The sequence below is a fragment of the Saccostrea echinata genome, unplaced genomic scaffold (assembly GCF_033153115.1).
Source record: "Saccostrea echinata isolate AGI-Se365-2 ecotype Australia unplaced genomic scaffold, CSIRO_AGI_Sech_v1 ptg000006l, whole genome shotgun sequence".
Lineage (NCBI taxonomy): Eukaryota > Metazoa > Mollusca > Bivalvia > Ostreida > Ostreidae > Saccostrea > Saccostrea echinata.
The window spans coordinates 888296-911102 of NW_026889755.1; the positions used below are offsets into that span (position 1 = coordinate 888296).

The window sequence follows — 22807 nt, forward strand, 5'->3', positions numbered from 1 at the left end:
CTCTCTGTATGTTTATATAATAGAGAGATACCACAAATGTATATATTTTGATATGTTTATTGTAAGTATTGCTCAATGTTCTCTCAGTCAAAAAAAGACAAATGGATACATCCAGTACAAAAAAAGATGCTTTATAAATAGGGCATTTTATCAATCACAAAGTATACAAGCTGTTTTATTGCATTTGGAATTATCTGCCAGATGCTAGGAAAAATATAAAATTGAGATCTCATATGATTATGTGTCAACATGTTATTAATCATCGGTAGACACGTAATGTATACAAAAGGTCTTTAAAAAATCATGTAAATTATTTTTAGTAAGGATAATTTCGACATACATGTTGATTAAAAATAAATTCTAAATAAAATAAGAACAGTAAATTATAGAAAGCTACTTTTATTAATCATTTGCCAAGAAATAAACCAGTCTCCTTACTATGTGCCTATCGCTTAAAATTACGTCATTAATAAATTTGTCTGTGCTTCAGTGATGAGTGAATAATTAAAACATTCCTGAACAAAACTTCTGTTCTTTTAATCATGAAATTGCAGTCAGTGCGTTGAAAAATCCTTAGGTAAACGCAACGAAAGTGCATACAGAATATATTACCTATTATGATAACACCCGAGAGAGATTATTACGTCAGGCCAAAACTCTCTCGGACATAATCGTATTAAGTGATACATTCTTGGTGTACTTCCGTTGCGTTTACCTAAGGATATTTCAACGCACTGACTGCAATGTGTGAACAGATATTTCAGGTTAAAATAAAATAAATACATGTTTTTAAACCCAGAAAGACCAGTGGGGGTACAACGTAAACAAACCGGAGTGGCATACCTTTCTCTCTTATAATGTATAGTGGGGTATTTTTGTGTGGAACGGTTATTTTGGGGTTTTCACGATTTTTTTTTCCTATGGTACACATGATGAATAAGTGCAATAAATATAATTTGTGAAAAAAAATGTCCAACAAGCCCCGGGTTTGAATATCGGGGGGAGGGGGGGGGGGGGTTCCTGTCCACAAGTACCTGTGCTCTGGCCGGTCATTATTACCCCTCTGGCCAAGGACGGTTATATTTCTTGAAACCGAAATGTGGCCGGTATGATGAGGGGAAATTACCTATGTTTCTTAACTTTTGTTCTTGGAAAAGTGGCCGGTGTCCGGTCTTCAGGGGCTGACGGTTTTATGAGAATTTATGAATAAAGAAATGTTAAGAATTTTGCTGGGACTTATTATTTCGGCCGATGTTTAGGGAGAACCGGTTTTCATACTTATATACTTTCTTATAATCTTCATACCCAAAAAACCTACCACCTTACAGTACCTTGACTGAATACATACATGTAAGACCTGTTTAGAATGGTCTTCACGGTTAAGCGATAGAGAATGATTCAATTTACATTTGATTTATATGTAATATCTGCGTATATTTTGTACTATGTATGCCTTTGTAAACTTTTTTCAGTTGTCAGAAATGAGGTTTTAAAGAATACACTCCGATAGAGAGCTAGAATACAGCAGCATCTTTGTTATACTGAATGAGAAAAAATTAGAAAAGAGTTATGTAGAAAGTACAAATCTTTCTATACCTTAAAAAACTTTTTGAAATCTAATTACAGCATGTTATTATTATGTGCGAAAATTTTGGTCCGAATTGTGCCTTTAACTGAACTGTAGTGGTCACTGCAAATATAATGCTCCTTGTAATAGAGAAACTGGGCACTGCGATACTGGATGTAATGCTTGATATGAAGGGGAATTCTGCAGTGAAGGTACATACAGTGTATATGCTTATAAATAAATCTATTATTTTGTTTTATAATCAGAATTTGCAGGTATGCAATCTGGATATTTTAAAGTAGTTAAAGGTTCAAACACAAAACTTTTTAAATGTGCCAACTATATAAGTGTATTATAGAAAATCGACTGAAAGGTTTCTGTTAAATGCTTTTCTTCTCCAAGAATTATATCTGTAAATTTAGACAAAATGTCCTTAGTCAAAATCCTATTGACCATCTTTTTAAATTATAATTATATATTTACATCTATTGAATATTCCTTGCTTTTATTCTTATGATAGTTATTGCCGTTATCATTTATTATCAATTAAAAATAGTTACTTTCATATGTCGACTCGATATATCCAAGTGAACTTGATATGAAAGGTACCACGGAGTCTGACACATCTGTTTCATATTTGGATATTTTACTAGAAAAAGGCATAAATGGTAACCTAACAACAAAACTTTATGATAAACGTGATGACTTCAACTTTTCAATCGGTAAACGATTAAACATTTCTAAAACGAGACAAACTATTGACAAATAAGTGGATGAAACAAGAATATCAACAGTCTCGTTTGAAGTCATCATTTTGCAAGTTCTATGGCCGATACACAAAGACCTTCTCAACTAATACAATCTATCATTAAAATCGAATGCTTAACGACTTTTTTCTTACATGTACTAATTGCTAGGCCATTATTTAAACACTGAATTTTCTATGGATTTTTCCGTTCACCAATCATGACAATGAGCCCACGGCGGGTATGACCAGTCGACAGGGGATACTTACTCCTCCATGGCACCTGATCCCACCTTTGATGTTTTTCAGAGGCCTGTGCTTGCTGTACCAACAATACAATTTTTCACTATTGTTCACCCACTTCATACGAATAAAACAATGAAATATTAAGATAACGAACAGTATTCAATCTCGAAAGTCCAATGAAATGATACAAATTTGGAGCAGAGCAAACAAGGACCTCAGAATTTAGAGGTGGGATCAGGCGCCATGGAGGAGTGAGCAACCCGACGTGTGCTCCTTGTCTTGATCGGAAAAATAACCCAGAAAAATCCCTAGACAGTTCAGTGTATAAGTAACAGTGGTCTTACAATTAGTATGAAAAACATCAGTCAGCATTTGACTTATGATAGGTTGTATGTGCTGAAAAGGTCATTTTATCGACCGAAAAACTTGCGAAATGATGACTTCAAACGAGACTGTTGATATTCTTGTTTTATCAACTTGTTTGTCAATAATCTGCCTTGTTTTAGAAATTGTTCATACGTAGAGCATGCTCTTGCGTATCGAATCAACTGAGAGATATATACCCCGTATGCAGGTGATGAAGGTATATTGCTGCATAAGTAAGGGAAGTTGACGATTGAAAAGTTAAAGTCATCACGTTTATCATAAAGCTTGGTTGTTAGATTACCATTAACGTCTTTTTCAAGTAAAATATCCAAATATGAAACAGATGTGTCAGACTCTGTGGTATCTTATAGTAATAAGGGTGCAATGTCTCTTTTTGGCACTTGCAAGCACTGCGGTAAAAATTACATATTAAACCGCTTACGAGGGTAATGCAATTTTCAGGATTCGTTAACCCAGCATTTAAAAAAAAAAGCATTTTATTTTTTGAATAAGTAATAATATCAAAGAAAAAATAATTAGTCAATAGAATACATAATTTGATCGAAATTTCTGTTAAGAAAGCAATTGCTTAAATAATGAATTCCATCCATAGCTTGTACCATTGGAAGATTTGGAAATGGATGTGTGAATATTTGCAGCTGGCATTGTCTTTACAATGAAACATGTAGCCATGTGAATGGAATTTGTAGGAAAGTTTGTGTTCCAGGATATTTTGGATCCCTTTGTAGTAAAGGTATTTCTAGAGTTGACTAATTAAAAAAAGATTAGCGAATACACTTAGCAATATGAATCACGTATTTTCAATCATATGCAGGTCGGTTTTCGGGATGGTATATCGCATATATATCTCATTTCATTTTTAAAACGGACATTTGGCTATCTAGGGAATTTTATTCTGGAGCAGAGTTAATTGTAATACAGCATATCTAGAATTCAAAATATTTTAACTTTAAATTACAAATAAAAATGGTTTCTTGAAATGTTTAATAAAACAATTTGTCAAATTATACTTCATTGTAGCAACATCATAAAATATGTATCATGTAATTATTGTTCATGGATTTCAAATTCCTTTTTTCTATTTATGCAGACATTGTGTTTGGTAAACAATATCCACCTTGGAAAAGTATTCTTTTATTTCATTTTTCCCACTATTAGAAAATAAAACGATTATGATATTTTTTACGTAAAGTTAATAATCATCACTTAAGCATATTTAAGCATATATATGTACATTCAAAATTTAATATGTTTATGCCCGTGCAAAACCCTTTAGTTTTACAGGTTAAATCAGTAGTAAGACTTCATTTACCTACTGATCATTTCATCATTTGGGAATAAAATACATGCACAAAAAGTGCTCTAATGAGGTACATGTATCTTGGCCAAATCAGTTCATAATAATGGTTGAATTCTTCAAAAATTGTATGATTAATACTAAATTTTCTATTTACTTTATTTAAGTGTAGATCTCTTTAATTGCATAAAAAATGCGTGGGATTCTGTAGACTAACATTTAGAAGATTTTGCATTTGAAATTTTTACGGATTTGTCCTACATTGTATCCACAAAAATGTAAAACCGCAGAAAGGACCAGATATGCATAACGCGATCTTGGATTGATATTCTGGATTGAGTTAAACAATTATTTTGTTTAATTTCATTAATTATTCCGATCAAAATTAATATCTAAAAGATTTTTATACTTTCTTTATGACCAACAAGGTACAAAACAAAAGTAAAACGATACGATTCCAGGCGCATTAACTCATTTAAAACATTACATCGTTGAAATACAGCTTCATACAGTTAAAGTGTGTCTTACCTTACACATTTCAGTTTGTTTACTGTTCGTTATCTCAGTATTTCATGCATTGGAAATTTATACTGTTACTTTTGTGTAAAATCACAAACTCTTTCTATAGTTTGTCCCGTCGGTTCCTATGGCTTTAATTGTTCTGGCAAATGTTCTCGTAACTGTATTGGCACTTGTCGAAATACCGATGGTTCCTGTAAATATGTGCCTGGCTTTACTGGCTCACCAAACTGCACCACCAGTATGCTATATTTTAAACATAACACTGAGATCCGCTTGCTCTGTTAAGTTATTTCCTACTCTTCCAGGCATCTCTTCAAATAAGGCTTTATGAAGAAAAAAAGAGCAGCAAATATAGAATAGCAGTTAATCAACAAGGTCTTTTCCACTCGAAGTCTTCTTCACAATTAATTTTATTTTTTATACCTTATTCAATATGATGAGTGCTGAAAAGTGACCCAAATACTAAGTTGTTTTTTATTCTTAACCTTTTATAATGTCTCCTTGGTTTTTATGGTATAAACTGTCAGTACAGATGTAGCGGTCAATGTGTCAATGATGAGACCTGCAGTAGATATGACGGAAGTTGCTCTCTAGGGTGTAAAGATAATTATGTTGGGGTAGCTTGTGACTTTCTTCGTAAGTACTTTTCCCATTTAGTCTGTAACAAAATGAAATAAAAATATAGAGTAGCTTGTCAACATTTTATAGTTACATGTACATTTAAATACAAATATTTCATCTGCTGATGGGGATGTTTAAGTTCAAAGCAAACTTTTGTTAAAAAAGTTCTTGAATACATTTTCATTGCTTGTTTATTTTCCAGAGGATAGTTCAACGAGACCTTCAACAATAGGACTTGCCACAGTGGTTGCAGTATATTCTGTAGGTTTAATGGCTGCCTTCGCTTTCTTTTATTTGAGGTATATTGTGTGAACTGAATGGTTTGAAAGTTAGCAGAAAAAAAGAACGCACATATGATTGTGTTTAAAGTAGATCTGCATATTAGTTAGAAAAATCAAGTTTTTTACACTAATTGATCATAAATTCTAGATACATGTACAAATTGTATTCAATTTTAAAATCCTTTGAATTAAAAGAAAACAATGCGAAAAAGTAATTGAACACATTTTATATAAAAACATTAACCAAACATTATTTGTTTTTATTACCCTTAAAGAAAAGAAAAATATTAAAACTGAGACTATTTTTAAACATGTTCACTAGGGATACATTGTATGTATTTAATGTTTTCAAAGACCACAACACTGCATCACTATGAAAGAAAGAAAGCCCAAGTTTGCACCTAAAGACATGAAGGGTGTTCAGTCACCACCTCCAAAGACCAATGGCTCAGATGACGACACTCACAATTATCAGGACCAGGAGGTTACCGACAATAAAAATTCATATGATTTAATACACGCTTCTGGGGGTCTGAGTGCTTATCAGAATTTAGAACTTACAAAATTATGAAAGAATGTTGCCTCGTTTAATAATAATAGCAACTTGACGATGTACGGAAATAAAGTTCATTATTGCATGTTATGATTAATGAATTTTATGATCAAGCCCTAAATCAACTTTATAAGTACACTAGCTAATAATTTAAATGTAATGAAACACTGTGAACGAGTGTGAAGCTTTTTAAGGATGTATAACACACCTACCCCAAAAATTTCCTGTCGTTAAATTTTCGCTATTTTTTTTATATCCTATACATGACAATATCTACTATGTGTATGTACATTTTGGTCAAAATCGTTCGAGCCGAATTTGGACAGGAAGTTCCTAAAGTTACCCCCCTTTGGCTGATCACGAGTACAAAAAAATTTCAACAAACTAACTATAAAATCCCTTATTTTAAAATATTTAAGGTTAGCCTAGCTGTCAAAATTTGCTGAATCGTTCGTTTAACTATTAAACACACGAACAAAGTGATTTTGTAGAGGTACACTTCGAGAAAAACGATTTTGAAGAACTTAAACTGAAAAACTATGGTTCATTTTTGCATTGAAAAATGCGTGATTTTCAAATGAAATATTTTTTTTTATGAAAAAATCTGTCGTTTAATTTTGAAAAAAAATAATTAAATCTTGTAACTGATGATCAAAATGTTCTTGATAATTTTTTGAAAAAATTTAAAGGACTCGTTTTGAATTTATAGCAGAAAATCTCCCCTCCCCCTCTCTCCGTAAGTTACGTTTCTAACTGCGTCTTTCAGACTTGGGACGAAAACAATGCTATGATCCTACAAATACAAATAAAAATTCCTAGCTGGAAAATGTCTTTTACTTAAAAATATCACAAATATAAAACTTTACATCTGCATTCAAATGAAGATGAATAAGCAATTTCTGAAATTTTAAGACCCCCCTCCCCACCCCTCCATTCTTCTCTGCAATGCAGGACATTCGAGCTTGGAGAAAAAAAAAACAAACAAAAAACTAAAAAAAAAAAAAAAAAAAACATTGGTTACGTCTGCATCATATATATGACTGCCGTCATGAGAAAAGGGCCCTTATCTTTTGACGTCATAATGCTCAGAAAACGACGTCAAAGTCGCGGTGTTGTATACACGGAAGTAATTTTTGTCAACTGCGTTTCGTGAACAAGAAATAAAATTGGATTTCCAGGTGAATAAAAAAAAAATATTTGAAAATTGATGCTGAAATTTGTAATAATTAATATTATTACTATTTAGTACATGTATTTATTCATAATTCTGTTTATTAATAAGCATTTTTCTTGATATCGCATAATTTTATAATCGCGACATTGAACACATTGTTGGGTACAGCGATTTATAGCGATGTCTATGTACTATGCATGACTAAAAATACTGTGTATTTGTTTTCTGAGCAATTTGCAAATACTTAAATTTGACTCATATGAATTAGACTTATTATTATAAGGTATTCTACATGCACGTAAATATTTTTTTTTTTCAGAGAGAGAGAGAGATAAATGCACATATACGCGTATTTATAAGTGCTTTATTTTAAAAATTCCTTCATTTTAAAATGGTTATTTAAATTTTAATCCATAGTTAATCATATTGATGTGCACAATTAGACCAGAGAAGGGTGAAGCGTTGATGTGTGTGTGTGTGGGGGGGGGGGGGGGGGAATGGGAGATTATTGACAAACAAAAAAATATATAAATAAATAAATCGACGAATAAAAAAGACAACCGGTAAAAGTTCAAACTAAAAAAAGAGAATCTTGTTTTTGATATAGATACTTGTAACATGGGAGATTCGAACCTACATGTACTACAACAAATGAAAAGGGGGGATTGAATATATGTTATGTAAATAATTCTCTACAAAATTAACAGCAAAAGAATATGCTTAGGAAAAAAAATGGAGAAAAGGGTGCCACGAAAATTTTGCTACAAAATATAATTTTGAAAAAAAAAAATGAAATGATCAAATAATGCATAAAAAATAGTACTCTCTGATACACAATTACTTTTGTATCAATTTTCTTAAATTGTTCCGATGAAAGCTGGCTGGAAATTAAATTGCGCTTGGTTTAGGAATTTTATTAAAATACATCTAATGTGGGCTTTTCCATGAGCATTATACTCAACGTTGAAGAAAATAACATTTATATCGAACGTGACATTATGCGTGAAAATATGCGTATGAAACAGAAGAAAAAAGCAGATTAAACGATAGATTAGGCTGTATATAAAGAAATTACGAACTTCTGGTAAATGTTGATATAGCGACATCTTTTGAGAATAAATCACTGATAGAGGAAAAAAGTACTAGTAACAAGTGGTTAAATTATGAATGTCATATTATAATGTTATAAAAATGTTCTGATCATCAACGACATTAACACCAACTGTAAGACAACCAAAAAAAATCTACATTTTGAGAAAGATGGAAAATAAAAGCAATGGTGATGTTTCGAGCGACAAAAAACAAAACAAAAACAAAACAAAAACGGAGGCTCACACAAAGTTTTGATGACCGTGAAATATGAAAGGAAGCATTTTTTTTTACTGACTATTGAAATCATGTATGTAATAAATTAGTCACGTTTCGCGTTTAAATCTTGGACGTCGAGTCTCATCTCGATAACACGGATATCTCGACATTTTCTGAAAGTTCCGTTGATGCCGGGATACTATTAGTTATCCAGGTCCAATCAAGGGTGTACGGGGATTTACCCCGGGTTTTATTCCATATACCATGAGGCCGAAGTTTATAACTGTACCTGACTTTAAGGGAAGGATTAAACAAACACACATACCTTTCTGCTTTTAATGAAAAATATATATTTCTCTTCCAGTCGAGTGGTGACAGGCAAAAATACGAGTCATGTTCTTTAATCTCATCATTCCAAGAAAGTGGTATTCTTTGAAAAATGGATTGCCTATTTTACTTTTAGCTTCCACGACACAAACAGATACTAAGTCTACTATGAAGAGATTCAAGTTAGAGCGGCAGAGTTTCAAACATTCAAGGGAATATTGCTTAACCGCATCATACAAAAAATATAACGTGTATTGGACGTAATATTTAATAATTGCTTAAGACTTCTGAAAACCTTTGATGTCAAGTTAGCTGATGTCACGGATTAAGATGAATAGATGACCTTAATTGCGTAAAAATATATTTAAGTCTTGAAGGATATTCAGTTTCAATTTCAAATAGATTTCGTCAAAATTGTAACGCAACTATATTTTATTTTGCTTAGAAAAATCCAGCTCCATTAAGTGTAGATATATTAAAAAGAGTCAAGAGCAGTACAACCCTCTCTTTGATCAAACTATACAATGTTATTTTTTACAAAACTTTCCGTAAATCTGAGTTGGAAACCAGACAATCGTTTACACATGCATTGTGAGTGATTAATATCTGACGAGATTTTATCAATTCCAAAAATCCATGGAGGTTATTATTTCAGATCGAGCGCAATGTTACAAGGAATTAAATTTTTCTAGAATTGAAATGTCGAGCATTGATAAGCTTAAAATATGACACGTGTCTGCCGGCTATCTTTGCATGTCCAGCAGGTGATACTGAGTAATTAGTATCTGACAATATGATAGCGAATTGCCAAATCGTTTCGACATTGAATCATTTTTACAGAAACCAATTTTTATAAAGTTTTCTTTTTGAGATTACATAAGCGACCCTTATAAGAAATATTGAACGATTGTTGTGTCCAAGTGATACAGTAGTAGCATCGAAACCACAGGTGCAAAGCACACCCCCCTCCCCCCCCCCCAAAAAAAAAAAGTATAGAAGCATTTAGAGCAGCTTATTTATTAAGCATGATTTACTTTAAAATTTTTAAAGAAGTTGACAAACAGTTTCAATTTTCACGTACGAATTAACCTTTCTAAAACGACAATCCTTTGACATCATTATGTGTCTCTTTTTTATGTTACTAAGACAGGAGAAGAAATTGAATTGTATGATGAACAATGAAAATATATTAAACATTTGTTTTATCAAAGTATTTTTAAAAAGTTTAATTAAAAAAATCGCTCGGATGTACATAACATATTTATTATTTATGATTTTTTATGAACAGAAGATGCTTTAAAAAAAAAAAAACAAAAAAAAAAACAACAACAACAACAATTTTAAACATTATGGCGTCCATTAGAATTCTTTGGTGATACAGAAAATACATAAAGTGTTACATGTATTATTCCCCTCCTATAACAACGTGTGTGTGTCTGTGTGTCGAGAAGGGGGGGGGGGGCTGAGTGAATGCCTGCTTATATTAAACCAAAAATATTTTTTTTATATATATCGGGATCGATGTGCTGATGTCCCGCGTTACGCGCGTTGCCCTTCCTTGGGTTGGATCTATCCTTTCTCTATTGGACACCTGTGAAGTTTTTTTTTATGTTTTTAATTTACAAGTGTTTTATATATTGTATAAATTTGGCTAGGGTATTAAATATAAAAAGAATATCTTGTGCTGAAATAGTGGAATTTACAAATATTATTTTTTCAAATGAATATAAACCGTTCCTAGATCCTGTCATGGTGGCCACCCCACCCCCCTCCCACGATATCACTGAATCTGTCTCTAAAATAGTATGAACTAAGGCAACTTTCCTTAAGAATAATTACATACTAGAAGCTTGGAAGAAGAAATCAATTTTTTTTTTCAAGTTTATTTGTGTCAAACGATTAAAGTTATTTAAATAATTTTAAGAATGTTTGGAAACTGAATTTGACGCACGCGACGTCATTACATTTTCAGTGAGTAACGTCAACGTTATTTTGAGGCGATTTACTAAAATGCTCATAAAATATTGAACAAGTGAAATATTTTTAAAAGTTATGTATTTTTGCATTCAGAAAGAGTCAGGCTATCAAAATATACCAAAAAAGTCAATTTGTGAAATTTTGACCTTAAGGGCCCTTTTCTCATGACGGCAGTCATATAATTGGCTCCTAAAGTAAATTGTAATGTCCTTCATTCGTGTATACAGATTAAATATTGACTGCTGATATTTTTTATTATTCTAAATATTATTTTTTTATATATTTATATTTAGTATAACTATTTTTCTAAGGATTTTACCGTTCACGGTAGCTCAGTCGGTAGAGCGCTCGCTCCGTGATCGGGAGGTCGTGAGTTCGAATCTCGGCCGCGACAGACCTAAGTCGATAAAAAATAGGTAGCAACTGTTCCTTCGCCATGCGCTCGGCACTTTGGAGTGAAAGTTGCGGGTCTTTCGGATGAGACCTTAAAAACCGAGGCCCCGTGTCACGGCAGGCGTTGGCACGATAAAGATCCCTCACTGCTCAATGGCCCTGAGTGCCGAGTAAAGGTCAAAATTTGAAGCCCTTCACCGGTATATGGTGACGTCTCTATATGAGTGAAAAATTCTCGAATGGGACGTAAAACAATATACAATCAATCAATCAATCAATCTAAGGATTTTATGACCACGTGTCCGGTTTGGAGTTCATGCACACAGATGCAGTTTCAAACCTTTACATGACTTCTACTTGCATTGAATATTATTTTTTAAGTGAACCAACAGTGGTGTATGTACAACTCTCTTGTGATGAAAATGGAATATATGTACAATGTACATATAGGTTTAAATTATTTCTGTTTTCAAACGAGAGGGGTGCCCCCCCCCCTCCCCGATATTGTATCCTTCTGTTGTTTCGATAAATGGAAATGACATATTCGTCCATATTAACTTCAATTGTACCAAATTATTTATCAATATTAAAATCATTCATGTGCCTGAATCATCTACAATGGTATCATCTACATTGGTATCAATTTTTTTTCGAGGAAATGCGAACTGAAACTGTTTACAGTAATAGATTTTCTCATTGCAACCGTTGTATTAATTTCAGTAAATAATTTTTCACTGTTGATACTTACTTTAATTTGTATAAACTTTGGCTTTGAGTTCTTGTGTTCCTTGCAACACACTGTAAATGTATCTGTGTATTTTTGAGGGAAAAAAAACCATAATTCTTCTGAAAACAGGAGGAATAACTCAGCTAAAGGGAGGAAAGACATACACCTCTACATTTTTAGAGTGGTTTCTCTTTGATCAGTGGCCTTCTAAAAACGGTTACTCTTTTAAAAGAAAAGAAAAGGTAGAAAATGTTTATTTTAGAAATATGATAATATTTAGACATACCAGTAATATTTATTCTCAAAGTTATGCGGCCGATTGTAACGGAAAAAAGCAATGTAGAGTAGCATTAACATTTTTAGATTAAAACGTTGCCTTTGTGTATATCATAAATACAATATCAAAGAATTATTTAACTACATTTAAATTAAAGAAGTTTAAGGAACCTGTCTTTTTTTCTTTTTATGGAGGGGGGGGGGGATTTATCGCAATTGCGCAAATGATCAAGGATAGGATTTGGTATTCAAATCCAAATCCCAAAGAAACCACAATAAAAACCTCTATTCTATTTTTCTTTACATTACTTGCATCGGGATCGTATCGCTCGTCATTTTGACGCTTCGTTATTAACGTCAAATTAACGTTATGTTAAACGTTTTATTGAAATCGCAAGAGTTATCATAAACAATTGTTAAAAGTTTGATTGCCCTATGTATAACATGTTCCTTTACATTAACATGTTGTATGTTTTGTTTTGATTTTTTTTTAAAAAATGAATTCATTATCAATAAAAAAAAAATTTTGAGCAAAATATCTGCCGTGTTTGCCCCATCTTGCTACAAAGGAACAAAGAAAGCAATGATTACGACAGGCTTCGTCATCAAAATATTTAAGCAGAAATAGAAAAATTCATTATCCCCTTATTTTTGATAAAACAATTCAGGTATCTACTGTTACGAATCTCATAAAGGAAGATAGGAGATTGAACTGATATTGAGGTCGTCATCATCCTTTTTTCGTGTAGGTATATGATAATCCATTAAAGAAGACGTACCCAGGAATACTTTAATCTTATTTCTGTTTGTTTGTTTGTTTGTCAGTTTACTTAACGTGCCTTCGGGAATATTTTACTCATATTTTTGACGCCAGATACAGCGTATAGCGATTGAGCTGTGAGGGATATTTGACGTGCTACATTGTACATGAAGTTCTTACTCTGACAAGGGATCTTTGGAAATGCAGTCTCAGCAAACTGAGATTTCCTTGTCCCTCATAGGTATTCAAACCCAAAACGTAAGGATTATCTTCTTCTTCCGCATTATAAATTGAACACTGCAACCACTGGACTACACCTGCGACCAATTTGACCGTCTTCCTCGTCTGTATATCTGTAGAAGTCTTAAAAACCAAGGCCCCGTGTCACGGTAGGCCTTGACACGATAAAGAACCGTCATTGCTTAATGACCTTAAGTGCCGGAAAAAAATTTGAAACCCTTCACCTGCATGACGTCATTTCTAAATGAGTGAAAAATTCACGAATAGGACATTAAACAACAAACACTCCATAAAAGCAGCACGTACATATATACGCTTAAAAAGGTTAAAGATTTTCAATTGCCAATCAATACTTGTTCATCCTTAATGCCTCTATATTTACCTCTAGCTATTGCTAAGGGTAAACTACTTGGTTGAGAGGTAATAATTTGTTCCCTTCCAAGAATTAATCCGTAATTAAATAATCACACATGTAAAATGATTTTTAATATATTTTTCCCGTATAAAATATCCTCTTTTTTTAAAAGTAAAATTCACAAAAGATGTGAACTAAGTTTACCTTTTTTTTCTTGGTGAATTTCGTATTTAAGCATTTGTGTCTGGCTTATCTGGCCTCTATCCCTGACTCACACTTAGATGCGATTTTTTCTTAGTGTACATCACTCGCGTTCCTAGTATCTTTCAGTGTAGGTCTCCCACGGCCGTACCTTTCTGTCCGATTCCATGCACTCGTTGCAATTAAAAGATATTCGAATTACGCGCTAGAAACTGCGCGTTAGAAATCTATTTTTTACGTATATTTTGGCATTGATTGTATATGAGGTATATCAAATGCACTGAATGTTTAAAAATTTAGCAATGTTTTGAAATTTAGCAAAAAGAATGAATATTATACGATTGTGTTTATGATAAATAGTAAGTAGTACTAATTGTAACGGGAACAGTTCCCCAAACGCTCCCCTACTCAACTTTGGGCCTCATTCCCTACAAGCTTCATTAAATTAGGCAATTGTTTTGTTTGATAAATTTACACTTTATTTTCAAAAGTATTTCACCGAACAACGACGCCAACATAGTCCTTTAAGTATTAGTCAGTCAGATTTCAGCGCACATACTTGCTCATGAAATTCATTAAACTAAATTAACAGAGACTCAATAAAGAAGTCGGTTTATTTCTAACATTTTTAATGTTCTGGATTGTAAATACATGTATGCAGGATGTAAACAGACAATAAAGATGCATTACTCAATATTTTTATGATGGAACTTACATTATATATGACAGAAGTTACCCACTACGATGAAAGGAAATTTATGTTAGTGAAACTTGTGATTTATTAAAAAAGTTGTTTTTCATTCGACATGATTGTACATTTATTTATTAAAGTTAAATAATATTAGGGCATTTTTATAAATGCAAAGAAATTTAAACAATTAATCTGTTAATTTTTAGATGTTTCGGCCCTAAGTCCGACTTTGTTAGTTTTTTTGTACGATGATACAAAATTGAATACTATATGAACGAATGAATTTATTAGCAATCTATGACACTCCTTTCATCCCTCCTTCTATTTATCAACCCAAACGAGGCATTTCATCCTATTGTTACTTCTTCGATGAGGGTTACCTTGTCATTTAGCCAATTTTGTCAGGGTTTATGAAGGTATGTATATACTAGTATTGTCGTCCTGTACATATCTGCGACAATATGTACCTACTCTTATTGAACATATTGTCCTCTAACGTTATAAAATGTTGCCGGCAACATTTTTTCCTCCTACATAATGGAAGACAGAATGTACATTCAAGCATCGGCACATCGGCGGCAATATGCACTGTGAACTATTACGTATTTTGTCGCCGAGATATTGTTTTAACAAATATTTATGTTTGTGTTGGAGAGAGAGAGAGAGAGGCAAATACAAATACGCACACGGAGGGAGACAATATTTATAGGACGACATGTATCGTAACAATTACGCTGTGTGATTTACACACCAGTTACATTCATAAAACTACAAAAAAAATCCTTAAGGAACCCTTAGTTTGAGCGACAGTATGTGCAGAAAGGGTAAGCACAAAATGCAGAAGTAGAATGTTTAATGGAATGTAGGTTTTACTTGAAACGTTATGCAGACCTGTTTACCCATATTGTTGTCTCTCAGTATTTTTTATTAGATTTATCAGTGAGGTTTGGAATTTGCCCGTAAGATTGCACTTTCCATCGAGTTTAAATATATTACTTGTGAATACCAAAGCATGGTTCAATAAAAAGGAAAAATACCAGAGTTTGATTTCTTTCGAGAGGTTTCTATCATTATTTTAAACCACCGCGTTTTTCAGCGATCAAAAAGCGTTAAACTGAGAAAGATCATAGCGAAAACTAACTGCAAACGGATTTCCCGATTTCCTTATTTTCATAATAGCAAAACGTGAGACGTATTTTGGACTCAAAATCCGTACAAAATACGGCGAAATCATAAGAGTAAATAGGTCTGGTTATGGCAAATACACGTTTTGTAAAAAAAAAAAAAAAAAAAAAAAAAAAAAAAAAAAAAACCTGGCTGACAAGGAGGTAAAATTGATCAAATACATATACACCATTTTCAGTTTGGAATATAAATCTTAAATGAGATATCTACTCCTCTGACCAGCCTGCCTTTCAGCGAACATTCACAATAGTAAAAGGTTATGTTTGGTTATGTATGCCCTCTCACCCTCCCAATTCCCGATACTACGTGCCAGAACTTTATTTTCTGTTTGGTGCTTTGTGAAACGAGATTAAGTTGGTGATATGTATTCTTAAATTTTCAACATTGTTCCAAAGCAAGTCGAGACTGGTATTGATGAAGTAAAAGTTTCTCAGCTAAATTAAAAAAAAATAATCTTAAAGATCATAAAAGCTAGATGCAATAATTCTACTCCAATTAAGCAACTCTTAATATGTACATATATACGAGAATTTGTAAGTTACTGATAAAATGTATCACTTGCAATACCTCTTAATAGACCAAGACTGTTCAAAAAGCTTCAGAATGTTCCAAAATGACGTTTACTACAACATCCCCGGCAGTTAGTCACAATGAATGGGGTCATTAAATGAGGAAGTTTTGTGTAGGCGCTCAATGTACCCTTCAGTTATCAACTATACAAACCATTAAGTGGGTTAGACTCGGCACAAATTCAGAGTCGACATACAATCTCCATAAAACTGTAATCTTTTGAACCATGTTCTAAGAGTATGCTGGTGAGAACACTAAGAAAGTTATGTGGAATAAAATGTCAAGGAACAGTATTTCGTATGGAAAGCCGTAGGGTACCCCCACATTATTATTATTTTTTCCTATATAATTATACCAAAAATAATTATCTCTTCCAAAAATAAAAATCTTGCTTTTTTTGACAACATTATTATTTTTCCTGCAACAATTATAATCTTGTCTGCCAAACGTGTACACATTATTTTTATTTTGTCCTAAAATTATAATTATTCACACTTCACAATTATAATCTTGCCAGTCAATGTGGACACATTATAATGTTTCGCCTCCAAATAATAATCTTGTCAGTCGATGTCTACATGCACACATTATTTTTATTTCGCCTCAAAATTATAATAATTATTTTTACTTAATAATTATAATCATGCCTGTCCATGTGTACACATTATTTTTATTTCGCCTCAAAATTATAACAATTATATTCCACATCGATCATTCAATAATTATAATGTTCAACAATAATAATCTCGACCAGAAAAGATGCAACATTATTATTTAGACGCTTGACAAAATCAAACGTTTGTATGATTCTGATGCACAGCACAACTATAATCGTTCACCAATTTTGAAAAGGAAAGATTATTATTTGGAGGCTTGAAAAAGGAAACGTTTGTATGCCGAAGATAATCACGTGACTCAAGGCCATGTGCTAGTATCAACAGTGCGGCAGTGCCAGTGAAAATCAGGCGGTATGCCGGTAAGTAAAGATGATTTTGTGATATTAATGTACAAGTAAGTGATTTACATTCATTCGACAAAGGAAATGTCTCAGAAATCAGCTGTCAGCATATTGTAATTGAACTACGGCTTCCGAAGAAACTAGTTCGAATTATCTCTGTACCTTTGTTTAGGGGATGGAGATTGCATGGTGATTTCTTGTTCCATATGTAGATAAAGTGGCGATAAATTATATGATATATCTTTACTAACAGATATATCTTTACTAACAGTATATGCTCGTATTTCACAGTTTTAGCTTGAATTTTCTCTGCAGTAAATCATTTACATTGAGTTTTATACTGTCAGTTGAAAGTCTGACTATTGATGACTTGTCTTGATTTGCTGATTTTATGTAGTTATCTATGATTGGACCAAAACATTTCTCTTAATATGGCACCAAACACCTATGTTTGTGTATTTGTTGTTTGTTGTTTAAAGTCCCTCTCGAGAACTTTTCACTCATATGGACCTATACTCGGCACTCAGGGTCATTGAGCAGTGAGGGATCTTTTTCGTGCCAGCACCTACTGCAACACAGGTTTATACGGTCTATTCCGAAAGACCGGTCTCCACCTCCCGCAATGGGATTCGAACCCGCGACATATCATGCATAAGGATCAACTCCTTACTCCGCGACTCTAAAGCAAATGCTTTAACCACTGCACCACGCAGGCGACCCTATGTTTGTTAACTTGAGCCTATGTTTGTTAACATGAGCAAGAGTTATGTTATTGTTAATTTTTACATTTTACCCGGTATGTTCAATTAACTATCAGTTAACTGCACAAATCACTAAAACACAATCAGGCAACACTCGTGTGTTGGATTTGGTTTTCGCTCACCTGAGCCAAATGAACATTTTGACCGTCTGTAAACTTTTCACATTTTCGACTTCTTTTCAAGAACTACAGGGCCAGTTTCAACCAAACTTGCCATAAAGTATCCGTGGGTAAAGGGGAATCAAGTTTGTTCAAATGAAAGGCCATGCGTACTTCTAAAGGGAGGTAATTACAAATTAGTGAAAAATTAATGGCATCTTTTAAAATCTTCTCAAGAACCACTGGGCCAGGAAAGATGAAACCTGTGTGGAAAGATCTTCAGGTAGTGTAGATTCAAATTTGTTTAAATCATGACCCCAGGGGTTAGGGTGGGGCAACAATGGATGATCAAATTTGAACAAAAGATTATACATAGGAAAAATCTTTAAAAAATGTTCTTCTCAAGATCAGCAAAGCAATGATTGGTGATGTTTATATGGAAGCATCCTTAGGTAGTATAGATTCAGATTTGTTCAAATCATGACTCCTGGGGCAGTGATTCATTTTGGTGTGCGTCCTGCGTAAATTACGCACAAATTTTGCCCAGGACGCATTATTTCAATAAATGTGCATCCCAATGGACGCAATAAATTTATAGAAGGGCATGTACTATTTAAAATTATTTCGGTATAATCTAATTCAAAACTTGACTGATTGCATCATATCCACGTGCTAAGCGATATGCATGAACGATTTTAACAGGTATAAGGTTGCCAACAACAGGTCAGATTTCATAACTGCAGTTAAAAGCAATTATCAGAATATATTTGAGAGTTAGCATAGTTCGATTATCACTGATAATGTCTATACCGTGGAACGTTTCTGAAGCGAATACTATACCTTTGTATTTAAGCTGTAACCTGTATCATTGTTGTTAGTTTTGTTTTTTTTTGTTTTTTTTTTTTTTTTGATTTTTCCTTACAAGCTAAGAAGTATAAAATTTAATCATTTCTATTTCTGACTATTTGTCATTTCTTCTTAAACTTTTTTTTTACTTCATTCTGCTTCTGTGCATTTTATGACCGATACAATGTGTGAGATCGTATACATGTACGATCTAAAAATAGAACCAAAGTGCACAGTGGACATTATATTATTTTTATGACACAAAATCACGTACAATCTTGGACAATTGATAGTAAAAGTATAAATCACTCACGGCTACAATAAAACATTTGCACTTTCGTGCAGTACCCTTTTTTTATTTCACCAGAATTTCCTCTGTAACATCTAATATACAGTACCCTTGGATTTGGACGCATTGATTTTGGCACGGGACTCAATGTTGTCATTAAGAGGGGTCCTTTGGACCCATGATAACCATTTTCAAAATGAATCACTGCCTGGGGGTAGAGTGGGGCCTCAAGGAAAGTACCCACTTATATGGTGAAAAAATCTATAAAAATCATCTAAAGCCATGATTAGTAAAAGAAATATGGAAGCATCCTCAGGTAGTGTAGTTTCAAATTTGTTCCAATCTTGCCAAAGACACTGCTCAATGACCTTTTGAACAAAAAAAATGTCACTTCTGTTTTTCCAGCCACTGCCATTAAAAGTTCTAAATATGAGAAATTATACATTTTTTATTCAATCATCAGTCACCATGAGAAAAAGAAATTATGCTATAGTTTTTGAATTATTTGCACATTTAATTTTAGGAGCAACACAGAGTCTTGATTTTTAGAGGCAAGGTTGAAAGAAAGAAATCAGTGTTGTAAAGAAAGAAAAAGATTTTCCACTCAAAGAATTTTGGATGACACAGAGGTAGAAATGACAATAATGGTTAGAAAGAATTAAGAAATTATTTATTTATTACATTGGCAGATTTACCCAGGGGAGGGGCAGGGGTAAGAAGATGTAATAGGTACTTGCAAATTTTTACATTGAGATTTTTTAAAATTTATTCTGCAGAAAATATAAACTTTAGGATGTACATAATCTAGTAGGTGCTATATTTAGATTAACACTCTTTTGATATGTTTAAAACAGACATCTTCTTAATAATTAATTATTTACAATTTAGCTCACCTGAGTCTAAAGCTCAAGTGAATTTTTCTGATCAAAGCATGTCTGGCATCTGTCTATCATACATAAATGTTGTGTGTCATCCGTAAAATTTCAATTTTTCAAAGTTTTTGTCCAGAAATCAACCCGATTTATCACAAGGTAATATTGGGTGGAGAGGATTTAAATTCATTCAAATGAAGGGCCAAGGGGAGATAATTAAGAAAAAGTTAAGGTTTGGTGAGTGTCATTTGAAAATCTTCTTCTCAAGAACCACTGGGCCAGGATAGAAAAACGTACGGAACAATCCTCAGGTAGCGTAGATTCATATTTGTTTAAATCATGACCCCTGCGGTTAGGATGGGGCCACAATGGACAATCAAAGTTTTACACAAGAATACAAAGGAAAGATAATTAAAAATCTTCTAAGGCCATGATTAGGCCAAGATAAATAAATAGTATGTTTCATATTCCAACCCGAGAAAAAATAGGTAGGTAGGCAAAACATTTTATTTCATTTTAACATTTTATTAGTACAAATTCAACTATCACAATAAACAAAATGAGAAAAACAAAGAGTTCATTTCTTTTTCCCAAAAGGTTGGCTTACTAATGGCATTTCTGTTTAATGTGTATAGAATATGCATTTTCCCAAACACCGAAGTGATCGAGATTTGGATTTCTAATAGTAAAAATGGAATTGTTTATTTCCGGAAAGATATCAGTGGATAAATTTTTCAGGGTCGGCTCATATATTTTAGGGTCGGTCGGGGAACCGGAAACACACAATTTATTTATCTAGGCCTTAGTCAAAGAAATAGAAAACATCATCAGCTAGTGTAGATTTAAGTTTGTTCAAATCATGCCTGCTTTCCCTCCCCTTAGGATTAGTTCGGACCCAGTATGAATTTTAACTTTTCAATACTGAACGCCAAAGAGCTCAAGTGAGCAATGTGGCCCATGGGATTTTTATTTGACCTTAGTCATTTCTATGCAAAATAGCCTATTGTATGTTCATTATGATTTTTTTTTTTTTGCCATACTTTGCCAATAAAGATATGGTATAAAATTGTCAAAAGGAGTTTAAAGATTTTTTAAAAATTTACAGGCAAGTTACAAAGGATATAGTGAGAACAATGGGGAGAGTTTTTTCCATAAAGGGAAATAACTCTTGCAAGTGGACAATTTTTTGTATTCATGTAAGAAATGCCAGTTCTGTTCACACAAGGAATACCCAGTTTGCTGTCACATTTAAAGCTTCCACTTGTCATACTTATGATGAAAAAAATTCTCCATCCTACCCAATCCCCTTGATTATGCATGATAATTATAAAAACTCTAATTGTTTTTTGAATGTTATTTTTCAGGGTTCAGGAACCATAAATTTGATGTTGGAGTCTTAACTTCACCCTGATAGACTTTGAGCACGTCATGAGTTTAAGACCTATTGACAAAAATCTTGCAATGGGAAGATAACACAGCCTTGATAAAAATCAGAGAAATCTCGATAGAAGAGTGTACTGGTCTGGACAAAAAAATTGCAATGTGAATAACTTTGAAGAAAGAAGAGTCTTAGCGAATTTCAGAGAATTCTTGATGAAAGAATGCATGTGTTGTTCCTGATTAATTTGTACATGAAATTTGTACTTTTGACATCATTTGACACTCCATTTGAAGTGATGCATTTTTGATAAATTTCTATTTGAAATATGTCCATTTGGTACTCCATTTAAAATGTCACATCCATGTCGCAGATTACCGCTGATGAACTAGGGTCTGCATGTTTAAAAAAACTTGAATTTCTGCATTTATATTGATTGAATTTATTAGCTCACCTGAGCCGAAGGCTCAAATGAGCTTTTCTGATCAAAATTTGTCTGTTGGCTCTCGTTGTCATTGTAAACTTTAATAATTACGAAATAGAGAAAATTTAATGGCACAATTAAAAATATTCTTCTCTAGAACCAATGGGCCAGGATAGATGAAACTCACGTGGAATCATTGTCAGGTAGTGTAGATTCAAGTTTGTTTAAATCATGACCCCCTGGGTGTAGGGTGGGGCTACAATGAAAGTTCAAACTTTTAGGAAAAAAAGGTCACAGTCCAAAAAAAAAATGTAAGCATCCTTAGTTAGTGTAGATTCAATTGTGTTCAAATCATACTCCCCCTTTTTAGGGATAGGTCAGAACCACTTGTGCATTTAAGCTTTTCAATACTAAACTGATTTTTGCTTTTTTCCTAGCCACAGTACTCAGGTGAGCGAGGTGGCCAATGGGCCTCATTAAATTTGTATATAATCGAGGCATTTGCTATTTGAATATTTTTCGAATAGTTTCTTTGCCATTTTCCTGAAAGTAATTTGCACATTTATTTTATTTAAAGTTATCTGGTAATGATGTGTTATTAACCTACCCATTTGGTGACAAGAGGTACATTATTATATTGTAATATTTACTCATTGTCGAAAAATCAAGACCAAAATTTGCCACTCAGGGTGGGATGGGAGATGGAATGTACTAAAATTATATGAAAATGGGTAATAAATTGTGATCATTTTTTTTTATGGTGTTGTCTTGGATTTGA

At 33.0% G+C, this 22807-nt stretch overlaps 1 long non-coding RNA gene across 1 annotated transcript; it reads left to right on the forward strand.

Annotated features, from left to right (window-relative positions):
• Nucleotides 1–17306: 17306 nt before the first annotated feature.
• On the forward strand, nucleotides 17307–21736 carry LOC133180232 (uncharacterized). The gene is made up of 3 exons (XR_009720289.1): nucleotides 17307–17379; nucleotides 19879–19984; nucleotides 21592–21736. It is a non-coding gene; the product is annotated as an uncharacterized LOC133180232 (long non-coding RNA).
• Nucleotides 21737–22807: the final 1071 nt, after the last annotated feature.